This window comes from Marmota monax, unplaced genomic scaffold (assembly GCF_021218885.2).
Source record: "Marmota monax isolate L192 unplaced genomic scaffold, Marmota_monax_Labrador192_F-V1.1 WCK01_AAM20220418_F8-fsc00045, whole genome shotgun sequence".
NCBI lineage: Eukaryota > Metazoa > Chordata > Mammalia > Rodentia > Sciuridae > Marmota > Marmota monax.
The window spans coordinates 410,402-426,266 of NW_026692132.1; the positions used below are offsets into that span (position 1 = coordinate 410,402).

The 15,865-nt window shown below is 45.3% G+C and overlaps 1 protein-coding gene across 3 annotated transcripts in view; it reads right to left on the reverse strand.

Annotated features, from left to right (window-relative positions):
- Zbtb16 (zinc finger and BTB domain containing 16) overlaps positions 1–15,865 on the reverse strand; it is a 179,994-nt gene that overhangs the window by 46,024 nt on the left and 118,105 nt on the right. The gene's annotated exons all lie outside the window — the stretch shown is intronic.

Here is a 15,865-nt window from a genome sequence, read left to right on the forward strand (position 1 = left end):
TAATCAGCCTCTCTCGTTTGAGTCCACCCTAACATAGCTGGGTGTAGGCCAGTGGTAATTCTAGACTCTACTTTTAGAAGGTGGGACACGTGGCACTGCAGCTCCCTGCTGGATGAGGTCAGCCCTCTTTCTGAGCAGTAGCCACGCCCTACCCAGACATCCAGGAGATTAAGTTGGGGGACCCAGCAAGCATTCCAGAGTGGGGACCAGATGAGGTCAGCAGTCAAGAGCTCACCTTTGGGACTACCTCTTTAGCGTACGGACGCTCCCCGCACCCCAGTCATTTCAAAATTGAAAACATTTGGTGCTCATTCATTTGTCAAAAACCTCACTGTGTTCTGTGTTCTCCGGAGGACAGAAGTCACAACCACTGCAGGGCCCAGGGGGCAGCTTTCAGATGTAAAGTCTCCCCCTTTTCAATTCCTGTAACTAAAATGAATATGGAAAAGATAATTACCTTTAAAACATACTTAATACTTGAACACATTATCTCTACCTGTAGAAAAAGAATGTTATCTGATGGGATCTTCCCCATAAGCTTAATCAAATTGCTATCTTAAAACTCTCTGGAGCCCTGTGAAACAGTAATAGAAAATCCGTGGCAGAGGCTTGGAAGCATTTTATATTTGTTTGGTTGAGGGGAACGCGCATCCCATCTGACAACGGGCACTTAGAGACAAAGTCATTTCCAATCTGTAATGGATCTTCTCCTGGTGGGGGCAGGGAACATTTTGTCCAACCCAAACCTGCAGTCCCTCTGTGAGGTAACCTTTCCTGACGTTCGACAATAAAATTCCTAAAGAAAAGCCTTTTTTCCTAAGGCCGACTTGGGGGTACTTGGGGCTCATCAACTCTAGGAAATCTTCCTTGGTTAGGCCTGGGACACTGGATGTATGGAGATGCTTAACCTGCTATTTAGCTCTTGGTTTTAACTTGGCAAATAAATGGATGCCTAGATTTTCCCCAGTCTGCCCCACCCCTGGGCAGTGCCATTTGTTAAATTAGGAGAGGAGGTAAATTACCTGCCCAAATCCTGCCCAGGGCGAGTGGCCATTTGCAAGGCTAGAGAAAAACCAAAGGGAAATAGCCTCTAAGAAGATTGAATGTGAGACTGGAATGTTCTCAGCCTCTCAGGCCTGCCTGGAATGGCTGAGCAAACGGTGGCTGCAGCACTGCCCAGCCAGCCTAGTTTATCTTGTTGACAGCAGCCACGATAGGTAAGAGGTGATAATGTGCTGTGTCTCTGTTAGATGCTGCTTCTGCCTGCAGTCCAGGAATGTCCTCTAGATGTGGGATCTGGTCCTCTGGCGTACAAGTAAGGCACATTGGGGCTTACAGAAAAAAATGAATCAGGGTAGGGGAGGACACTAGAAAACCGTTAAAACCCTCTTCAAGGTATAGGTTTGTTGACAGGCAGGCAACAGATTACCCAACAGCCTGCCTTGCTTATTACAACTCCATTTGTGTTTAAAAGAAAAATGGAATGAAGATGGTGGGACTTCAGGGGACGTGTTTCTTTGTTTGTGTGTATTTTCGAATCTCCCCACACTGAACGCACATTGCTTGTGTGATTCATTTCTTAAAACCTGCTGCCTGGCTCAATACTGTCCATGTCCTGCCTTTGAAAGGAGTGACTCCACCCAGGCAAGATGAGGTTGGCTTCTTTTCTACACAGAAGGTAAATGCCTGATCTCCTCCTGGCTTTGTGGATGTCAGACCTACACCCTTTGACTATTCAGGAGCCCTGAGCTGATTCTTCCTTCCTATTTCTGAACATGGAGGGCCAGGGAGGGTCAGGAGGCATCCTTGGGCCTTCCTCTTCCCTGATGCTGTCTGAAGACAGAATGATCCCAGAGATGCCAGAGTCTCTTGCATTGTCCAGAGGATCACTATTATGTGAAGTGCAACCTCTCTGGATGGTCTTATGATGCAGCAGGTATGGGGGACAGGGCTGAGGCTGTAAAAAACCAACAACATACTTTTAAGTTGCTTTTTATTTTAATTGAGATATCATTCACATACCATAGAATTCACCATTAATGATTCTTAATGAATTTGCAAAACTGAAAACTGTCACCACTACTGATTCCAGAATATTTCATCACCCCCAAAATACTCCATACCCAGTAGTAGTCTCTCCCGATTCCTTCTTCTTCTCAGCCCCTGACAAACAGTGACCTACGGTCTAGAGATTTCCTTATTCTGAAAATTTCACATAAATGGAATCATAAAGTACGTGGCTTTCCTGTCTGCCTTTTTTCATTAGCCATAATGTGTTCAAGGCTCATTTCTGTGGTAGCACGCAGCACCTCACCACCCTTTTTTATGTCTGAGTCATATTCCATTGTATAGATATACCATGTTCTGGTTACGTATTCACCTGTTGACAGCCGGGTACTTCCTACTTTATGGATGTTATGAATGATGCTGCTATGAATATTCATGTGTAAGTTTTTGTGTGGATGTATGTTTTCAATTTCCTTGCACTGCATGTTGTTAAAAAAAATCTTATTAATTAGGTTGTTACCTGTCTCTCTTCCACATTTAAAAAAAGTATAGGATATTTAAGAGAGAGTTTAAAAACTGAGACTTCCCACTTACATGGGTTCCTAGTAATTGGCAGCTGCCTGTCCTTCTCACAGTTTAATCTCACATACATCCTTTCACTGTGTCATGATACTCTCCACCTGGGCTCTGCAGCACACCACCCTTAACCTGCAGGCCCCCAAAGCCCAGTTCTTCCTTTAAGCAGGAATCTACACTGCAGCATATGAAATATTTAAGCGACTTTTCTAAATATATACATTATTTAGCCTACAGTCTATAAAATATTTATATTGTTTGTCTTTCTACCCCCAAATATCTGCATTATTTACAGTACAGCTGGGGAAACATTAACCTGCGTTTTTTGACTTGTGCATTTTTCCTATTTTTCTGTGTCACTGGGGTATGCCCAAGCTGGCAACACGGAGCTCTCACCCAAGTCACAGAAGGTTCTGGGGGTTTAGGATATAACACGCTGTCCAAATTCCCATAGACAGAACTGTAGTCACACTGTGACCTCCTGGGAAGAGCGGGCATGTACCCCATTATTTCAGGGGGCAGTTTTGTACTCCAAGCTCATGCCTACTATTGTTGATATTTAATTTCTTCTAGAATCTCCCATATGGGGAGTTGCCCCCACCTCAGGGAGAGGTCATTTTGATTGTCACTTACGTATGATGAACTCCTCCCCGCCACCTCTCTTTTGGTACTGGGGATTGAATCCACAGGCACTTAACCACTGAGCCACATTCCCAGACCTTTTAAATATTTTATTTAGAGACAGAGTCTCACTGAGTTGCCTAGGGCCTTGCTAAGTTGCTGAGGCTGGTTTTGAACTCACAAACCTCCTGACTCAGCCTCCTGAGCTGCTGGGATTACAGGCGTGTGCCACTGTACCCAGCATGAACTCCTCTCCTGCTGCTCATATCCTGTCACACCTTAGTGAATGGGTCAGCATAGGCCTGTTCCAGAATTTTCCATCTGCCATTTGTCTGTCCCGATGGTGGGAAACAAGCCCCTGCCAATGTTGCTGAGAGGTAAGTGTCCTTGAACTCTCCCCAAACCACCTGCTTCAACTTGCAGGCTTTTCTTTTTAGAAATCCTCCCCATAGAGAGAATGAGGTGCAAAGATGATATTTTTCTCCTTTATAAAGTGACTTTAATATTAAGAATTATGTAAGTGGTATATGTCTACAAATAATAATTTTAAAATATGGGGCTGGAAGTGTAGCTCAGAGGCAGAGTGCTTGCCTAGCATACATGAGGCCCTTGATTCCATCCCCAGCACCACACACAAATAAATAAATAAATAAATCAATAAATAAAATGAACAAGTATTACTATCCAAAAATAGATACAGTAGAAAGTTAAAAAGCCCTTTTCCCTATAATCCCATTCCTAAAGATAACTTATAGAATCTTACAGGATGGCTTACATGAAGTGGGATCATATTGTATAACTTGTTTTCTCCAACTAGCTTTTATCATGCAAAACACCATAGACATCTGTCCATGGCAGGTACCATAATTAACAGATTCCTTACCTTTGGACATTTAGGTAATTTTCAGTGCTTTCTAATTATAAATAATGTTGCAATCCACATCCCTAGGGGAAGTTTAAAAATCTGTCTTTGGTACACAAGGGGGATAAAGCACAGAGGGTATCTGAGTCCTTGGGGTCAGCCAACAGCAGGCCCAATTGTCCCAATGGATGGTGGTTCAGGCTGGACAAGGAGCAAGCCTGGGCCCTTCTCTGCAGCACACATCTCCTTAACTTGGATACCTCTGACAAAGGGTGCAGGGTGTGAGATCAACCCCTCTGTCTACTTCAGAAGAGGTCCCCTCTTCCTCCTGCTCCTCCCCACCTCCAGTCCCCTTGGGTACCTCCACTTACCCGGCCTCTGTTTTGAATCTCTAAAATAATGTGACAAGTTAATGATGGCACAATTATCTAAATGTTTAACAGACATGTTATCTAAGTGAGTCGGACTGAGATTCCATCCCGCTGACAATAAACATCAATGGTGGAGCAGAAAGCGATCGGCAAATTATAGCAAACCCTGCAATTTCAATGCTATTAAATTTGGAGGAATAACAGCCTTGAGGCCTGTAAACTCTGAATAAAATAGGCCCTTGTGTTTGTCCAACTATTAAATCAAAATGCTACCAACATCCTAGAAAAAACAAGGCGATTTATGGCTTTTCAAGTTTCAGTTACACATGGTTTTTTATTAACTCCTTTCTGTCACTGGGCAATGGGCAGTGCTGATGACACCAGGGAGAAAGGGGAGACACTCCAGAGGAAAAAACAGGGGCAGAGCGTGGCATAAGAGAGGATAAAGCAGAAGCCTGGGGGACTGAGATGTGCATAAGGGGAGGCCAGTGGGCCCTGAGGTTGGTGGCTGGGCTCTGATGTGGGACAGTTGTGGAAAGGATGGGGCAACTCTGAACAGGAAGGACAAGGGAGCTTCAGAAGTGCCATCAGGCTAACTATGGGATTGTCTGTCTGAATCCCAGCCGTGCCACTGGCTGAGTCACAGTATTCCACTTCTGAGCCTGTGGCTCCATCAGTGACAGGCGGGGAAGCCCTGACTCAGTGATGTCAGGAGACTCTGCTGGCCCCTATACAGAAGTGCAGAGACCAAGACCAAGCTCCAAGTCATAGTCCTAAAAGATCAGATTCTCCCTCTCCTCTCAAATGTCTTGAGCAGTTTTCAAAAGGTAAAGGATTTTTCATCGCCTCTCGGACAGTGAGCACTTAATACATAGTTATGGGATAAGCTTCAAAATTAAGTGAAGGGAACATCTGTCTACAGCTGAGGGACTGGAACCGTAGACCCCCCAAAGTAGGAGCGGTACACGGCTCTCACTCAAGGCATCTGCTCTTCTCTGCTCAGTCACCAGGCCAAGCACTGCACGTGTGTGATTTATTGAGACCTGATGACAACCATCTATTATCAATCGTAGTTCACAAATGTGAAAACTGAGGCCGAGAAAGTGTAGACCTTCAATGAAGGATCAGAATCTTAGGCTGTGCTCAGAACCACACAACCCCCAAAAGAGCATTTTTTTTTTCCTTGACCAATTCCCACACTCTACATTTGAGAGAGGCAGAGAGAGAAAGCAATCTGTCCCGTGTCATAATGCAAGTTTGTGGTAGAGCCAGGACAGGAACCTAGCTCTCCTTTCTCCTAACTCATATCACTTCCAAACACCATAGTGCCTCTCCCGCAATCCCCCAAATATGTTCACCATTATTTCTGCTGTGGGAGGAGGTGGATGGGGGTCAGGCTGTGTGTATCCTGCTCACTGCTGCATCCTTATCCCAGGGCTCAGCATAAAGGTCCAGCAGGCAGCGGATGCTCAAGGTAAGTGCTGAATGAGGAGCTTCCACCTTTTCTAAGCAAGCCTGCCTTGGGTCAATTCTCCTCCTCCAATTCCAAGGTAACCAAACACCACAGATCCCCTGGAAACACTGCCCAAAGCAGCAATGCTTCTCATGAAAAAGTACTGGGGTGATGAAAAATGGAGCAAAAGAATTTTCAGGGCAACAAAACTGCTCTGTATGAATCAATGTTTACAGTAGCTCCATTCACAGTAACCAAGCTATGGCACCAACCTAGGTGCCCTTCAACAGATGAATGCATAAATAAAAGGTGGTACATATAAAGAAGAATGAAATTATGGCGTTTACCAGTAAATGTACGGAACTAGAGACTATCATGCTAAGTGAAATAAGCCAATCCCAAAAAACCAAAGGCTGAATGTTTTTTCTGATATGCAGATACTAACACACAACTGGGGGGGGGGAATAGAAGTTCATTGGATTAGACAAAGGGGAATGAAGGGACGGGAATAGGAAAGACAACAGAATGAATCGGACATAACTTTCCTGTGTTCATATATGAATACACAACCAGTGAAACTCCACAACATGTGCAACCACAAGAATGGGAAGTTATACTCCATGTATGTATATATGTTATACTCCATGTATACTCCATGTATGTCAAAATACACTTTACTGTCATGTATAGCTAAAAAGAACAAATTAAAAAAAAAAACAAAACAACTATTCTGTGTGACACCATGATGGCGAACACCTGTCATCCTACACTCATCCAAACCCACACCACACACAATAGGAAGAGGCAACTGAGGAGCTGGGTGCGGTGGTGCACACTTGTAATCCTGGCAGTTTAGAGGTAAGAGGATTGCGAGTTTGAGCCAGCCTGGGCAGCTTAGTGAGACTCTGTTTCAAATTTTAAAAAAAAAATTTTGTAAAGGGCTGGGGATATAGGTCGATGTTAGAGCATCCCTGGGTTCAAGCCCCAGTACCCAAAGACAAGACTGGACTTTGTTGACAACGATGTGTTCTTGGGGTTCACTGTAGGAAATGGAGCTCAGTGATATGGGTTCCCACAGTGAGGAGGCCGTGTCCTGAGAGGATAGGGTTATATGGCAAGTCTCTGTACCTTCCAGGCAGTTTTTCCACAAACCTAAAAACAGCTCTGAAAAAAATAAAATTTTTTTAAAAAAAAGTGGTACTGGGAGTTCCCCCAGAAGGTGGCCAGAGGGGCCCTGGGAGCAAATAGTGGAGGAGAAAGAAGCTAGTCTGGGCCAGCAGGTGACAGCTGGGTTGTCCCTCCGCACTCCAGAGCGAGCAGCTCCAACAGAGCTGAGAGCCCTGTGCTTGGAAAATAAAACTCTATATTAGGCATCAAACATGCCTTTATAGTAACAGCATGAAATCAGGTCAAGAGTAAATCTATGCTGGGGCACTGACTGTACAAACAGCAGCACATGACCCTCCCTCCCAAAGTGCCTATGACGTTCTGCGGCCGTTCTGGAGCTTGAGCTTTCTCGTGTTAAATTCCTTGGCACACCATGTGAAATGCTATACAAATCACCTCTGATATTTATAAAAGTCAAATGCTATTATGCTTTCAATGGGGAGGTCACGCCAACCTGCAAGGAGTCCACGCGTCCATCTGAAGACTCATTATCCTTTCCTCCTCCTACCCTCCACCTTGGGGCAGGGGCCTAGGCTCTTTCTTCCTTTTTTATGCAAAGCTGGCTCCTCCCATCCTCCCCATCTCCTCTGAGGCTGCCACTGGGAGGCTTCTTTTGGAGGAGGAGCCAGAATCATTGCTGGTTTTCCTATTGCTATAGGACTGGAGCCAGCCACCCCAACAAGGCTCCTAGGTGCCCAACACTGCCCCTCTTGCCAGGTCCAGGGTAGGAGAGAGGCAAGGCCAGCAGGCAGCCACCCTGAGAAGGCATGTTGCTGCTCACCTTTTAAATCCTCTGCCCCACCTGCTCCTCCTGCCACCCCTTCCCCCGGCAGCCACCACAGAGAGTCCTCCAAACAAGGGCTCCATTTCCTACTCTGAAGTTCAGAGGCAGAGACACTTGAAGCAGGCAGCCAACGTAAGGTTGGGCATACAGTCTCACACCCTCAGAGGGGGTGGTTCTGAAGCAGCAGAGTGTGTGTACCTCCTAGCCTCCCTACCCTATCCACCACTATGTATTGGGTCCATGGGGAGGACCCTTTGCTCAGGATTCAGTCCACTGCCCACTCCCAGCTTGGCAGGGAAGAGCAGAGTCCACAACGTGGCCCCCACTGCCAGCTGTCATCAGTGGCCTCTGGACCATAAGACCCACTTACAGCCAACACCAAGTCCATAAGAACAAGCATCTCCATATTTGCATCTGGTTGACTGGCTTCCCCTGAGACACAGGGATGTGAAATCTGAACAACATTTTTTAGGCCAGTAAAGGAAAGTTCTTATTTTGTAGTCAGAGTGAAGAGAACACTGGGATGAAACTAAGAACCCGTGGGTTCCAATTCTAGTTTAGATTATTTGTTCTTAGATGACCGTCTTTTTCAAACATAGGCTTTGATCCTGTGGTCTGCATATCAGATTTGATGCCTAGGCCCCCAGGGAAGGAAGACAATGTTAAAACAAGGGCTCTGGGGTGCAGAAGCCTAGGGCACACAATCCAGCTCTGGCCTGGAGTATTGTTTCTGAACTTTTTTTGGGTCTCAGTTTTCTCCAGCAAAGACTAAGGAGACAAAATGAAGACTTAATAAAGTCATAACTCAAAAGTATCCAAGAAAGGACAGCTACTGAAGCATCTGCACCCAAGGCGAGTTCAACCTACTTGCTGATTTCCTTCACAGCACTGTAGCCTTCAGCAAAGCAGAGACCAAATTTTGTTTGCCATTATGCATTGGGACTGCAGAGCATCCGGCACATCACAGGTACTTAAAAACTTAGTGAAGATGTGAATGTAGGAATGATGGAACACACCATCTGCACAGGTTACCAAATCACTAACCTGGCAGACCTGCTGGAGCACATGGGGTTGGAGGAGAGAGCAGAATTGCTTTGGGGAAGGTCTAAGGTCGAGTTCAACCTAGTAGCCTGGTTCCTGTGGAGGTCTGGGGTGGGGTGGGGAGGCCTGTAGGTACAAATGGCTACCTTTTGTATGTCTGTATGTGTCTCTCTCACTCTCTTTTCTAACAGATGAGATGAGATCATGTTTGAAGAAGGCAGGACAGGAAGTCCCAGGATATTCAGGTTCCTGGTGATAGCACATATGGGACCTCACTAGGAGATTCAGGATTCTTGACTCCTGAGGGCTCTATGGAGGTACCCTAAGTCATGGCAGGGCATGTGCCTAGTGTTCCTGGAGACTGGTGAACTTACTTAATCCTTACCCTGGTTCTGCACCTGTCTGGCGTAGTTTTACATAGTAGCAAAGGCAGGGGCTCCTCTGGGCAGCTTGGACACTCTAGACCCCATAAGATTTTTCAAAGTGTGGAATATAATTCTGTTCTTATGTCTTTCTTCTTACTTAGAGCACCCCAGTGGCTGTGAGCTTGATGGGCCCTTTGGAAATGTTCTCTTGGCCACAGGACACATGCAGGGATCCTGGAAGACCCCACCTTCACCTTGGAGGAGCAGCTAGATGCTGTTCCTGTTTCTCTTCCACTATCAGCACCTGCCTTTCCTCTTACACACCCATGAGGCAGATAATGGCCCTTCCCCTCTGGTGAAGACCATGATGGTGCAAAAAACACCACTGCCATCTCAGGAGATGCCTTCTTCCATGCAAGGCCTATGCTGAGTGTTTTACATGAACTAGCAAAGTAAATCCCTTAATACCCCATCTACAATGCACACCATAATTGTGCTGATGTTATAGGGAGCATCCTGATACTTAGAGCATGTAAGCAATCTGTCTAAGATCATAATGCTTGTAAATGATAGGGCTAGTATCTGAATCACCAGATACCAAGTTCTGAGACACTATGTACCGATACCCAGAGATCTACACTCTGACTTCAGGCTCCATGGATTCCTTCTTCTTTGCAGACTGGAGTACAGGCCTGAGCCACTGTTAGGGCCCCCACTTGTCTAGAAGGCAAAGTCCTCCAGAGATCATCTTGTCCATTCCCCTGTCTCCAAGAATGTCCATTCTCCCTAAGTGGTCACTGGCAGGTGCACCTCTTTGCTCCTCATCTCTGTCTCTCTGGCCTGGCCCACATAGGGCAGTCCTGACCCCAGCTCCCCAGGCTCAGGTCCCAGTGGCTGGCTGCTCACGAGTTCCCTGTGAGTGGACTGAAAGAGCTGAATACAGGTCACCCTCACAGCCTACTCATTTGAGATCACTCATCTTCTCCCAGGGCATGCTGAAGATGGTCCCAGCTCCCTACCCTTGAGCTCAGCAAGGATATTTCCTCTGCCCTCTAATTAACATCACCTAATCCTGTCTGTTGCCCCCAGGCCTCTCCAAGTCCCAAGTGGGAATGTACAGTGGCTTGAACAACATTATGATTTGTAAAATCCACTCCTAATTAGTTTGACTTTGAATAAAGAGGGTAATTATTTTTAAATTTATTAACTGCTGCCTGGCCGGAGAAGTTTCCAGATCAAATGACATGGAGAAGCTATTTCTGTTCAGTGATGCAGCAATTTATATTACTGATTGGTCATTAAAACCTCTGGCACAAAACCACTTGTGTTTCCTGAGCCAAGATAGTGTCCATGTGTCAAATTTCAAACCCAGAGTATAAATTAAGCCATTAATGGTATTTATCAGTGTATCTGGACTTAAAAGAACTACTTCCTAATTTAAGGCATTCCCGATATAGATCCCAGGAGGTGCACGGTGGGGCACGTGTGTATATGCTCGTGCATGCGTGTTTTTTCACTCTTATTTTACTGAACGGTATGAAAAAACTTCTGATGTGTAAATGAAGTACCAGTATCTCGGGAGCTGCCTAGCTGTTAATTCCTCGCTTCTCTGCAACCCAAACATTTTGGAAGCAGCAGTGTTCTGCAATATGTATTTGTCATAATATAAAAGGTGTAAAATGATCTCTGTTTATCTCTGCAAAGTCTTTGCTGTACCAAAACAGAAAACTGAAATGTGACAACAAAGCCTGAGCCCAGCCCAACCATAAGCATGGCCACCCTGAGCACCAGCTTGGGCTCATCAGCATTTTGCAGGGAGGCTGTGGGGGCGGGGGGTCACACACACCAGGACAGAAATCCAGGCTAAGTCGGGTCAAAAGTTGCCTTTTGCTTGGCTACACTGGAATTGAAATTAAATTCATCTTTTTGGTTTTAACAATACCTGTGTGACACCATAATCACCTGCCCTATGCAATGTTGAATGTTCCCCATTCATAGTAGCCGCATCATGGAACCAGATTCAGGGAAATTGTATGCTACCCCAGGAGGAGGATGTGGGCATCAGGATGTTGGGAATTCTTAGTTAAAAGGGTCACAGGGATATAAAAGAGCCCTGCCCCAGACAAGGTCATGAGCTAAAGGACTCTGAACTGATGTCCCTGACTGCTCAGTCCAGGAACGCACTGCCAACAGAGGGCCACCATGCAGGGAGCTGAGGAATGGTGGGAAGAGCATGAAAGTTAGAGCTGAGTCAAGTTCCAGCTCTCTACTTCCTTATGGATGGCTTCTAGACCTCCATCTCCTCGTCTGTAAAAGGGGAATAATAAAGTGCTTTATAAATTACTGTATCAAAAATATCAGGTGCATTATCATATTCTACACTCCTTTCTTTCCAGAGCTCTCTCCCTGCTCTTCTGTTGGCTCTCCAGTGACACCTGGCACCATGCACTTGGCTTGTCCCTCTCTGGTAGCTTGAGTGTTATTTTCAGCATCCCCTGTAATCAGGCCTCTCTCCCGTCTCCTGGGTCCCCTGTCCTCAAACAGAGATGGCAAATAGATTTCACATTGTGTTCTCTCATTGATTTATCAGGGGAACTGAGGATCTGTCTGGGTTCAGCAGGAAGTAGTGCCATGAGTGATAAAGGAACTTTGCGATGTGTCAGGAAGCCATGAGTGTCACGAAGGCCACCTTGCTGCCAACCCTACACAGAGGGTGAGATTGCTGTTGTATAAACTCCTGGCACCACGCACAATGCCTGAGCCAAGGTGCCTTGCTGTGGAGGAGCTTGCCCACAGCCCAGCCCAGGTTGGTGGGGAGCCTGACTCCAATCTACCACCTTGGTCTCCTCTCACCTCTCACGAACATTCATCCTTGCAAGAGCTCAGTTTACTCAATCTATTGAATAAACCATACATGGCATGCTGAATATCAACCACATTTTACTCAACATAAGCAGTAACTCTGGACAGCTCACTTCTCTCTGATGGCATCTCCTTCCTCCAACAGGCAGGCTCCATTCACAGGGTCTCTGGAAAAGCATAGTTCACAGACCACCACGCTCATATCTCCTACTTTCTTCAAGAACAAGGTCTGTGGCTGTGTTGTCACCAGTGTTCCCAGTGTGCACCAGGCACATGGGAGGTATTCCATGTATGCCTGGGGTCAGCCTGGGAGCAGCCTGCCAGGGTGCTCACCCCTCAGGACTCAACCTGCCCCTGGCTGGAGGCAGCTCTCCCTCCCCGGCTGCTGCAAATATAAGCTGGATGGACAGAATTCAGGTGTGCGGCAAAGCTGGTTCCAAAGACTCCTCAGCAGCCCCAGGTTAGTATTCTCAGCGTGGGGTTCTTGATTCCGTGAGGTCTAGCAATAAGAGAACGGCTGGGACCCTGGGAGACCTTGTCCTCCCCTGACTTTCAAGACAACCAGTTCTGGATCTCCAGATAGGGAGACATGAGCTAGAACAGCAGCTCCTGTGTGACCTGCTCTGCCCCTCGGGGCAGCCCCAGGCCAGAGCCCTAATACCAGAGTCAGGAGGTGTATTCTCCACGTGTAGGAGACGTTTGTGAGGTAGAAGGACTAGAACTTAGAAATGTGGATGGCCATGATTATTCCAGCAGTGAACTTGTCTTCCTTCTTCCGCTCCAGGCCCTATGGTGGCCTGTCTCCAAGATGGCTGCCATCAACTCCTCTTCCCCTATAGGTTCACAGACCCACTGGGAAAGGGAGTGTAGGCTTCTACCACCTTAAATCTAGGGCTCATTTGTGACAATTTCAGTCAGCAAAACACAGCAGCAGTGAAGCTGTATTTCTATAGTCATTTTCCCAGCTTTTAAGAAGGTGGTGAGCAATGTCCGCCCCCTGACTCCTGGAGCCCTGAGCTGCTGTGTAACAGGCCCCAACTACTTGGCTGTAGAGAGGCCATGTGCAGGGGCTCTGAGTCATATTTGAATTAGGCCACCATGGACATCATCCCAGAAGAGTTTTCAGATGATCCAGCCCCAGGTACCACCTGATGGCAGCCATGAGAGGACCCAAGTGAAAACCACCCAGCTGAGCCCAGTCAACTCACAGAATGGTCAGAGATGACACTTCATTCTTTTAAGCTGCTGTGGAAAAGGTTGGTGACACAGCAACTGATGGCTGCAACTCTTAGCACAGGGGCCAAACTGCTCTTTTAAACACATAAATCAAGTTATGTCATTCTCCCACAGAAAGTTCTCCAATGGGGATGGGAGTGTAGCTCAGTGATAGAGCACACTTAGCATGAACAAGGCCCTGGGCTTAATCCCCAGCACCAAAAAAAAAAAAAATTTAATTAAAAAACAATCCAAGGAATTATTTTTCTTCTTCTCTCTAAATGTTCATGTGCATGTGTGTATATGTGTGTTTATATATATAAACAAGTATTTATGTGTATTCTATTTCAATAAATTCATGTGTGTTTGTGTGTCTTGATGTATGTTGCATGTGGCAGCCTGTGTGACACCAGTTACTTTTACTAGCATGTGACTAAGTTCACTGATATGTACATATACATAGACACACACTCATGTAACTCTATTGAGTTATGATACATGTATCATAAACACAAGTTATGCTTTTAAAATGCAGTTCAGTGAATTTTAATATATTTAGAGTTGTGCAACCATCACCATAATCAATTTTAGAACATTTTTATCACCCCCCTCAAAGAAATCCTGTGTTCACTAGGAGTCATCTCCCCATATACCTTCCAACACCCTCAGCCTCTGGTTACTAGTTCATTTTGGGTCTGAATGGATTTGCCTATTCTGGACATTTCATTAAATGGGAGCCATATAACATATAGCTGTTTGTGTTTAGTTTCTTTCATAGAGCATATTTTTGAGGTTCATCCATGTCATATGTAGCATGTATCAGTGCTTCATTTCTTTTCATAGCCAAATTATGTTCTATTGCATGAATATAGATCACATGTTATTAGTTCTTTCATCAGTGGATGGGCACAGGGTTATTTATATTTTTTGACCATCATGAATAATACTGCCTTGAACATTTGTGTACATGTTTTTGTGAGGATGCGTGTTTTCATTTCTCTTGGTCGACGGGCAGGAGTGGAACTATTGGGTCATATGATACCTCTATATTTAACTTTCTGAGGAGGTTCCAGAGGGTTCTCCAAAGTGGTTGCACCATTTTACATTCTCACTAACAATGTAGAGGGTTCTGATTTTTCCACATCCTCAATAATGCTTGCAACTATCTATATCTTTTATATGGCCACATCCTAGTGGGTGTAAAGTGGTGTCTCTCTGTGGTTTTGATCTGTACCTGCCTGATGGCTAGTGGTGTGCAGCATCTTTTCATGTGCTCACTGGCCATTTGTCTGTCTTTGGAGGCTTGTCGACTCACATCCTTTGCCCATTCTTTAATTCAGTTATTCATATTTTTATTTCAGCATCATAGTGTTCTTTATATTCTCTAGTTGTGAGTACCTTATCAGGTATATGAATTGCAAATATGTTCTTCCCCTCCAAAAGACTCTAAGCCCATGCAGAAGAAAACCCAGATTCCTTACTGGAGTTGAGAGACCTGCTTGATTTCTACACTCATCTGCCACCTTGCTCCTTGCTGTCTGCCACACTGCTCTTTGTGCTGTTGTTCCTTGAGTTTGTCAGGTACAACCCAGCCTCAGGGCTGTGGAAGGGCTTATTCCTTCTGTTTAGAATCTCTCCCCAGAAACCTTTGAGTAGCTCACTCCCTCACTTTCTGATTTTGTTAAGATGTCACCTCAAAGAGCCCTTCTTGCACCAATCTGCAGTCCCACCAGCAATGTGAGAAGTGTGCCCTTTTCCCCACATCCTCGCCAACACTTATTATTGCTTGTATTCTTGATAACTGCCATTCTGATTGGAGTTGAGAGAGTAGTTTTGATTTGCATTTCTCTAATTGCTAGAGACGTTGAACATTTTTTCATATATTTGTTAACCAATTGCGTATCTTCTTCTTAGAAGTGTCTGTTCAGCTCCTTGGCCCATTTAAAATGCATTCTGCTGTCGTGTATAACAAATTAGGACAAATAAATTAATGAATAATTTTTTAAAAGATCCCTTCTTCATGACCATTTTATTCCAAAATATTTATTTTCTCCTCCTTATTCTTCTTTGTTTTTTGTTAACACCATTTATTATAACTTGACCTGAAAGCCCAATACTGTCTCTCAGTTAGAATCCCAGCTGCATGAAGAGCAGAACTGTTGAGTGTCTTCTATGTCCACACAGTGCCAAGCTCACTGTAGGAACTCAATAAATACATCTACTACTGTTCACTGAATGCTCACTCTGAGCTAAGTCCTTACACCCTGCAAAGGACTTCAAATTAAAATATCTCGTTGAATCCCTCTGCTCAGAGACAGACACTATTACCACTCCACTTTTCTAACAGAAGACGAAACCCAAATTAACAGGGTTTGAGTAATTTATTCAAGGTTCCACAAATAGGAGGTCGCAGAGTCACAATTAAACCTGGGTTGTCTGAATTCTGAACTCCAAGGCTCTACCACAGCTGTCCCCATTCTGAACTCTGGAAAGTCCTTTCCCTCCTCTGAGCCCCAGTTTTCTCTTCTCTGACATGGGAAT